General features: G+C 39.7%; 1 pseudogene; it reads left to right on the top strand.

Annotated features, from left to right (window-relative positions):
• Positions 1-5324: 5324 nt before the first annotated feature.
• Positions 5325-6185, top strand: LOC140508864 (general transcription factor IIE subunit 2 pseudogene; annotated as a pseudogene).
• The last annotated feature ends 3804 nt before the right edge of the window (positions 6186-9989 follow it).

The raw sequence follows: 9989 nt of genomic DNA, 5'->3' as shown, positions 1-9989 counted from the left end.
TCAGTTCTCTAGTTGTATTGCAACCTGAGCAATTTTTTGTCATTTGGATCTCCTTCACCCTGGAAAAAGGGGTGTTGTGGGGATGTAGTATTGAGTTCTATTGCAATCTTGTGCAGCTCTGCTACTAGGAATGTGGTAAAGGTTGGGGGATGTTGTGTTGAGTAGGTGTATTAGACATTTGGGATTAGCCTTCTCTGCATTTAGTTCATTGAGTTTTTTGCCTTGTATGAGTTCTTGGAGTTCCATACCATAGAGATGGTTAAAATTGTTTTATTTCTGGCATTTTGTAGAGGTTTGAGAGGTGGTGAAGATTAGAGAAAATATCTAACCCTTTATCTTGTTAGTCATTCTACTTCAAGGCTTGGTTCAAAGCACATATTTAAATTGTTTCATTCTCAGTCAAAAATATACTGAACCATTTGTGATAGGTCATTGGCTCAAAGCTTCACAATGATCAATTGCAATAATCTAGAAACAAAAGGAACACCATTTAGAGCAGGGGTTTTTAAGTTTGAATTCATAGAGTCCACTGATAGTTATCCAAGGGTTCATGGACTTGGATGGGAAATTTTCACTAAACTCTAAATGTTCTTCAGTAATTCAAAAATATTGTTCTGACATTACTAGACAGCCAACCAGTCAACAAATCAGTCAATAAAAATTGACTTAGTGCTTATTATGTGCTAGACCTTGTGCTAAGTGCTAGGAATACATATACAAGGAGATAATCTTAGTCTTCAAAGAACTTACATTCTAATGGGGGGGAAACAACACATGAAGAAAGGCAGAAAAGGTGAGTAAGAGGAAACAAAGGTATCAGGGGAAGGATGGTAGAGGAAGTCTGGAATATGTCTGAGAGGAATGAGACTTAGCTGAATTGGGCACGTTCCTTAAGTAAAGGTTCTGCCAAAAGGGTACTTCTATAACACACGCAAAAAAGACTAAAATTCCCTGACTTAGAATCAAAGACTATTAAAAATAGCAGGGAGACCATCTGGTCTAATCCAAATATTTTACTGATGATAAAATCCAGCTCCAGATAGTAAAATGATTTACCTTGCTAAGGTTACACAGTCAGGTAGGAAAAGAACAGAAGACAAACCCTTATGATTCCCAACTCTTTTCCCTACACTATTTATGAAAACAATTATAACCCAACTAGAATTTACTTAAAAAAAAAAAAGAATCCCCCCTACATCCTCTAGTTCTTTTTTTCTCCTCAGTTCTCTTTCTGTACTGCAGCCTGAGCAATTTGTTGTTGTTATTTGGATCTTTTTGACACTGGGAAGAGGGGTATTGTTAGAGTGTAGAATTGAGTTCTATTGCAATCTTGTGGGTTGGCTTATGCAGCCCTGCTGCTGGGAGTGTGGCAGAGGTTGGTGAATGGGATGTTGAGTGCTCCTTAGGACATTGGGAATTAACCTTCTCACTGGGTGTTTACCTGATTTGGGGTGGGGGAGATGATAGCAGTGGTCACAAACTTAAAGTCACAAAGCATTTTCTCCACCAATTTAACTTCTTAATTTGACCTAGCCCCTTGACAAGTTCCTCCCCTGCCACAGGACCATGTGTCTTGGTTACTGGGTCTACCAGGTTGCTCCTCAGAGTTGCATGGGTACAGCTATTGGCAAACTCTGGAGGTGGCTTACTCTGCCCAAGTTGATGCATCTTGGCTAGATAGGCCAATCTGCTGGTGGTCTTTGAGCAGATCCTGTGGTCCATGTTCCTCCTCATCATGTTTCATTGTTGCTGTATTAGGGGAAGAAGCCACTGCTGGCTGCCAGAACAAGACTCACTTTCCCACTGGGTCACTTTCCCACTGTGCAGGTCACTTTCCCACTAGGCAGTTGACTTAGCAAGCTACCTGGAAGGATTGATCAGGTTCTTACTCTTTGAAGAGGAAATGCAATCTTTTTTTTTTTTTTTTCCACCTTTATTCTCTTGCTGCGTTGGAGGGTACTGCACTCCTTTCAACTGGCATGTTACTGTTCTCTTTTCATCTGAAGGGTTACAAAACTCTCTCTGCTAGGACAAAGACCAGTGGAAGCTTCTTCCCTTTGGATTCCCTTAGAGCTGAGGCTCAGGGGCTATCTTCTACAAATTGGGGAAGACTTGTCTCTCCTTTTTTCGTAGCTCAAAAGCCCAAGCCCACAGTATTCCCTCCTTCCCCCACATTGTTGCCTTAGGATGACTAGTTTCAGATACTTTGATTTTAGTACTACTTATAATGCATTTTATGTAGATGAGTGGCTAGGGATAAAGATGAATATTCATTCACTGTGTAGAAAGCAAAGTCATTGTCCTGTTGGCTTTTCAAATGTAATTAAGGTTTGAGAAATATGTTCCCACCTTTTGCAGGATAGGAAATGACAATTTTCCTTCTAAAGACCTTTCCTTTTACTTTTCAGAGTTTCTTAGCTTCTTCAGACCTGTGCTTTGACGGACAACTCAACCACCCCCAACCCCTTTCCTCAATGTTAAGTGGATTCAGATTCTATACTTAGACAACTACACCAAAAGAATATTGATTAATGGCTAGATGCTAACCTAGAGGGAGATACTTTGGCTTCAGTTCAATTCAGCAAATATATAATAATTTTAATAATTATAGTTGGATGGTGCAGTGGATAGAGTCCCAGGTCTGGAGTCAGGAAGACTCATCTTCATGAGTTCAAATCCGGCCTCAGACTCTTGCCAGGTATGTGACCCTGGGTAAGTCACTTAATCTGTTTTACCTCAGTTTCCTCATCTGTAAAATCAGTTAAAGAAGGAAATGGCAAACCACTTCAGTATCTTTGCCAAGAAAACACCAAATGAGGGGATAGTCAGACACAACTGAAATGACTGAACAACAATAAAAATGACAAATAATAATATTAATAGCTAACATTTATATAATGCTAGGTGCCAGGCACTGTGCTAAGAACTTTACAATTATGATCCTCACAGCAAACCTAGGAGGCAGGTGCTATTTTATCCCCATTTTATAGATGAGGAAACTGAGGCAGATGACCTACTTGTCCAGGGTCATACAGCTGGTAAGTATCTGAGGCTGGATTTGAAATCTGGTTTTAGCTGCAAAGACAAAAGCAAAAGCCCTTACCCTTAAGGAACTCACTTTCTCAGGGCAATGCAACATGCAAACAATTAAATAAACAGAAGATAAACTCTGATGTGGGAGAGAACACTAAGGAAGGGGAAAGGAACAAGTATTTATTAATCTACTAAGATTGGCCAGGCATTGTTCCAAGCACTCTACCAATATTACCTCCTTTGATTACTATAACCCTGTAATGGATAAAGAAAGGTTCCCATACAAGGTGGTCCCTGAAACGAGCTTTAAAGCAAATTACAGATTCTAAGAAGGAGATTCGAGGAAGGAGTGCATTCCAGGCATGGGAGAAAACAAAGAAAGGCCAGGGAGCAGGGAGATTGTGCTGATGACTTTGGAGAACAACAAGTAGACAAGTTTTCTGGGAGTATAGGAAGGAGAATAATAGGAAATACCTAGAAAAGTAGATGGGATCTAGATTTTAAAGAATTTTACATGACAGGCTGAAGAATTTGTATTTTATCCCAGAGACAGTAGGGAACCAATCACTAGGTTCTGAGTGGAGGAGTGATGCTTTAGAAAGAATATTTGGGGAGCCTGGAGTAGAGGGGTTGAAGAAGGAGATTGGAAGCTCAGAGACCAGTTAGACTACTGCAGTGGTTGGGCAAGAGGCAAGGAGTGTCTGAATTATGACAGAAGCCATGTGAGTGGAGAGAAGGTGACAAGCAGGGAACAATTTATAAAATAACAAGAACATTGTAAAGACAAACAACTTTGAAAGCTCTAAGAATTAGGATTAATACAATGACCAGCTATGATTCCAGAGGAATAATATTGAAATCATACTACGCATCTACTGACAGAGAGGTCATAGATTTAGTGTGAAAAAAGAGACATGTTTTCATATATAGCCAATTGGGGACTTTCTTTTACTTGACTATGCATTTTTGTTACAAGACATTTTCCCCCCTCTTTTTTCTCCAGAGGGAGTAGAGGGAAATCAGAATGGATGAATTTGATTTGATTTTTCTCAGTAAAGTAGAAAGCCAGGTTCTGTTTTGTCTCTTGGGGAGAGACGAAATTTGAGAAAACTGATGAAGGAAATATCATCTAGTCAGGGGTGGGGAACATTTGGAAATTCACAAAACAAATGAAGTTTGGATTCAGTCAAAGAGTTGCACCTGAGGACTTAGAGGGCCACATGTGACCTCCAGGCTTCAGGTTTCCCACCCCTAACTAGTTAATCAGAAAGTATGAAAGATGAGAGGGGAAGCTAGTGGATAGAGCACCAGTCCTGGAGTAGGAAAAATCTGAATTAAAATTCTGACCTCAGACACTAATTGTGTGACCCTGAGCAAGTCACTTAATTCTGTCTCAGTTCCTCATCTGTAACAATTGAGCTGGACAAGGAAATGGCAAAATACTCCTGTACATTTTCCAGGTAAACCCCAAAAGGTGTCAAGAAGAGTCAGAAACGACAGAACAACAACAATGAAAGATGGGAAGACCAGTAAAGATTAGATCACAAGGTTATATTGAAAAGATACCTTTATTCAGGCTCTGAAAGCATCTGTTTCTTGTGGAAGGTGGGATTTTGATTAAATCTCTCTCATGCTAGATGAGCCTTCCACTGTTTTACAAGTGGGAGATTGGATCTCAGTTACTTGAAGTCCATCCATCCCTTTAGCTGGTGGGACACAAAATCCAGAGACTGGACAGGCGGAGTGCAGAGGGCAAGAGAAAGACGGAGGGTAGACCTTGAAGGGCAAGTTGGCACCAACATCAGAAAGCAAGTATGAGGGCTTTGAAGAGCAATGTCGGTGTGGAAGGGCAAATGTGTGGGACCCACAGGGCTGACGAAAAGTTCTGTGTGAACTAACCATATGCACTTGCTGAAAACACAGTGTCAAGCAGCGGTTGTTGCCGTGGGCAGCAGCTGAGGCCTGCTGTCTGAAGGAAGGGCAGGGAAGCTTCTGAAAGACAAGGTCACACCCACACTTTTGGGCACGTGAAGGAGCCCAGGACAGGTAGGCATTGAGGAGCTGACGTGCAAGTGTGAGAGTGGAGACTGAAACAAAGATGGGCGCAGTCGGTTGAAGAGCCATGGTGGAGCTGACCAACCCAGATCACCGCGCGCTGAGAGTTGGAGCTGTAAAGGACCAGTGCCAAGCAGTGGCATCGGGCGTCTGGCCACCTTTGGCCGAAAGGCCACCACCAAGCTGCTGGGGAGGCTCAACTGTTGGGTGCTCCCAGTCCTCTTGCAGCTAGCGCTATGGATCCAAATTTAATGAAAGTCTGGGAGAGGCTCAAAAACAAGCCTTAGACACTCCGGCACTAGGAAAACATCCAAATCCTTCTAAGTCATCTTCATCCAAGAGGAAAGCAGGAAGGATCCTCGGACTCAAAGCAATCAAAGCAGAAGTCTGATCTCACAAATCCCTTAAGAGGGAAAGCCCTCCGAGGAGCCTCGGGACCTCAGTTTGCACATCTCGCTAAGATTGTGAACTACTTGAAGACTCCCTGCCAGCAGAGCGATACACATCCACTAACTTTGGAAGAAATGTTGATTAAAACCCAGCAGTGTTCTGTTGAACTGAAGCAGAAAAAATGGCTGCGAACTGAAGCACTCCCCGACAATCCCCAAATTCAAGTAATTGATGGGAAATATGCCGTCAAACCCAAGTACAACGTGAAAAATGAAAAAAAAACCCTTACTTAGGCTGTTAGAAAAACATGATCAGAGAAATTTTGGAGGAATTCTCTTAGAAGACATACAAGAAAGCTTGCCAAACGAACAAAATATCATAGAGGAATTAGAGGACCCGGTAATCATTGTTAATGATCTCAACAAGAAGAAAGTCCTTTTTTACAACGCTAAAAGCTGCCAGTTTACAGTGGATTATATCACAAAACTTTGGAGAAGCGTCCCAGTGGATTCTGTGGATAAGAAGAAGATAAGAGGAAAATCTGAAGAAACAAGGTATTACTTCCATGCAAGGATATGGACCAAATAAAATAGTTCCCTGTCAGAGGAAAAAGAAGCCAGACTTACCAGAAGAGAAAATTTAAGACTCACAATGACCACTTGACTGTAGTCTTGAAGAATTACTCTGAGTTTGTTTATGGTAAATAGATTCCCTCCCTCCCTTCCTCCTGGCTCTCTTAGCCCAGTGCTAGACCTTAGTAGGTGCTTAAGAAATGCTTATTGATTTTAGGATTGTGGCTAAGAAGCAGTTTAACAGAACAATATTATCTACTGGGGTAAAAGTCTCTGTTAAACTTGGATGCATCTGTATAAGAAGAGGCCAGGAATGGGTCAATGCTACATCCAGTAGTGACCATTTAAATAGTCTTTGGCTACACTACCTCATAACTGGGAGGGGCAGCTAGGTGGTGCAGTGGATAAGAGCACCAGTGCAGGAGTCAGGAGGACCTGAGTTCAAATCTCACCTCAGACGCTTGACACTCACTAGCTGTGTGACCTTGGGCAAGTCACTTAACCCCAATTGCCTCATCCTGGGTCCCTGGGTCATCTCCAGTCATCTTGATGAATATCAGACAGCTCTGGAGGAGAAGTGAGGCTGGTGATCTGCACAGCCCTCCCTCACTCAAAACAAAGTCAAGTGCAAGTCATGTCACCATTTCTCTGATGGCATGGTCTTCTTCGGCAAAGAAGAACAAACACACACGTAACTGAGGAACAGGCCCATCCAGCACAGGCTATAATCTCCACTTGAATACATCTGTGCCTCTGCAGAATTAGAGTGGTCTCTCCTGCTGTGTTCCATGGCCACACACATCCTTTACATGTATGGCTCTCCACTTTTGTGCTCACCTGTACCCATTTTTCCTGCTGTGTATTTTTGGAGGAGAGTGTACCCCTAGGTTTATAGGGATTTTTTTTTTAAACTATGGCTACTTACTATACTACTTCATTAAAACACCCTTTCTTTAAATGACCAATATGATGAATACAGAGAAGTGTGGAAGGATCTGCATGAACTGGTACAGAGTAAAGTAAGCAGTGCCAAGAAAATTGAACAGGTATGATTCAAAAGGGGACATGTGAGAAGACTCTTCCACTAGACATCTTGACAGAAGTGGGAAGTCTTCAAGTGTTGAACTTTACATGTATTTTCAGTATTGATCACTTATGCTGATTTCCCAACCCCTTCTTTTTCTCTTTTAAAATACTGTTTGTTATATGGGATAGCTCTCCAGAAAGGGGGGGGGGGGGAGAGGAGGAGGATACTGGGGAAATTATGGTGATATAAAAAAAAATAAAAACTTATTTATTTAAAAAAAGCATTTGCTTTTTGTGTCTTCTGTGTCAAACTATGTCTTCTGACTAAATCTTAAAAGCAAATATCTACAAAGGCTTATGAGATTAATTTTAGAAGTGCCAGCCTACAGAATATGTTGAATTTGGGGTCTGCTTCCAAAAATATTTCGTTAAAAGTGATAGTAGCCAATTATAGTATAAGCTTTTAAGAGATTATTTTTTGTCCTTCTTGTTTATTATTTAAACCTATGTCGTACTGTGATTTCTAGAAATAACAAAGTAGAGGAACACAGTAGGGAGAAGTTGAAAAACCAACATCTCTTTCTACAAAAGGATGTAGCTTAAGAGGAATCCAAATAGAAGAGTTGGTCAGTCAGTCAGTCATCAATAAACATTTATGTTTATCATCATTAACATATGTACAAGGCACTGTGCTAAGCACTAAACTCTGTTTATAAAAAGAAAAGCAAAAGATAGTCCCTGCTCTTGAGGAACTCATAGTCTAATGGAAGAGACAATATCCAAACAACTCTGTATAGCCAGACATCTCTGGACATGTCCATATTACCTAGCACAGTGCCTTGTACATAGATTATTGATAATAAACATAAATGTCCATTAATGACTGACTGACCAACTCAACAACAACTTCCTGACTGCAGGTCCAGCACTCTATCAGCATTGCAACCTCTTAGTTGCTTCATCTGGTCTTGTCTTTTGAATAATATAGAGTTTGCTCCTTATATTGTGTCAGTTGATTTCTCACAATTTGTGCTGTTCCATCTGTAAAATGGGAAGAAATTTCTCAAGGATTATAAACTCTTTCAAGTCAAGAACTGTGGCTCTTCTTATGTCTTCTTTCTATTTCCTGGGGTGCAGAATTCTGCAAGTAATGGAGCATTCTATCAGTATTGTCTGACTCACTAATTACTGTGAGAAATAATTCAGGTATATCAAACTTTAAACCTTTAAATGAAAGACACCATAGATGTGTAAGACATTGTCATGTTGTTAGAAACCACTAGAGAGAGAATACAACATTTTCAAATAAAGTCTTAGTATTCTCTTGAGCTGCATGAGCTCTAGCATCCTGGAATGAAAGTGGAAACCTCCAAAAGGTTAATAGTCTTAACTCTTCTTTTTTGTTTGTTTTTCTTTTGTTAAGTGAAATCTTAACTCTTAATAAATTCTTTTCATGAGGGGATGCTGGGCTCTCGTATTATCTTCAGAGGACCAATAGACCTCATACCTTAGATATATACATGTTCAGATATAGGCACACAGATAGATACATGATGGATACAAATAATATGCATTACATATAAATATATATTAGTATATACATATGTATGTATTAATTTCTAAGCCTGAGCAAATGAAAAAAATTCATAACATTCAGTTCTAACCAATTAGCTTTGGAACTGTCATTCATTAGCTTTGTGACTTCAAGAAAGTAACCTAATTTCTAAGTGTTTCATTTTCCTCATCCATAAAATGAGATTAGATCAGGGATTCTTAAAACATTTGTTGTGTTTATGGACTCCCTTAGCAGCCTGGTGAAGCCTATAGACCCATTGTCAGAATGTTTTTAAATGCATACAATAAAATATATAGGAATACAAAGGAAAATAAATTATATCAAAATATAGTCATCAAAATATTTAAAAAACAATCTAATCCTGGATTAGATGATCATTAAGATGTCTTCCAGTTCTAGTACAAAGTCCTTTCTGGAAATTTTTTTTCACATGCTTTTCCCCCATGATTCCACTTATGTTCATTTTAATTTTAAGGTAGTGAGAACATTTTAGTGGTGCATTCTAAGACAGAGGTTTTTTGTTTCTAAAAGATAAGCTGTGATGTGAGGTTCTTTGCCAAAGTTTGAGTGATTTCAGGTACTAATCTCCCAGAAATGCACTATCTGAGGAAGATCATTCATTTAATGAATTAAAAATGCTAACAAAGGAAAATAAGGTCATAACTCTGCACTGACTAGGGATTATTGCCTTTAGTCTGAATCTGACCTCACTTCCAGAGCCAACTTTCCACATGTCTAAAGTCCAAAAGCCTGAGGTAGTTTCTTATGCTAGACTCCAAGAGACGTGTTTTGACCTCTTGCTATTAGCTGTTCTTCTGATGTACCTCACTGTACTCTGAGAATACTGAATGTACCCTGGAGAACTTAACAATTACCCCCTCCAAGTAGGACATGCTTTGTACAATGCCTCAGCCTGTAGCATGGCAAAGACAGAACAGGAAGAGTGAAAGGTGGTGTGTGTGTGTGTGTGTGTGTGTGTGTGTGTGTGTGTGTGTGTGTGTGTGTGTGGACTTGTAGGGTTATGCTGGATAATACTCACACACAAGAAGCAGCATAAGAAATTTATCATAATCGCTGTATGTTTCCTTGTATTTGGATAAGGCATTGCCTTAGAGTCAAGTGAGTGTTGGCTTAGCTTGTTTCTTGGTTTTGAATTTGGTATAACTAATAAGCTAATGGTGTAAAAATATTTTTAAAAAGTAAAGCAAAAAATTATTAGTGATCTGAAGCATTGTTTCATACAGTTTGAATGATTTCATATGGTTCATATTGTTTCATTTGTTTGTGACATCATCTTTTATGTTTATGTCATGAACTCATTTTCATATATATATAAT

This window comes from Notamacropus eugenii, chromosome 5 (genome assembly GCF_028372415.1).
Source record: "Notamacropus eugenii isolate mMacEug1 chromosome 5, mMacEug1.pri_v2, whole genome shotgun sequence".
NCBI lineage: Eukaryota > Metazoa > Chordata > Mammalia > Diprotodontia > Macropodidae > Notamacropus > Notamacropus eugenii.
Note: the sequence above shows the minus strand (reverse complement) of the source record. Positions and strands in the feature narration are given on the sequence as shown.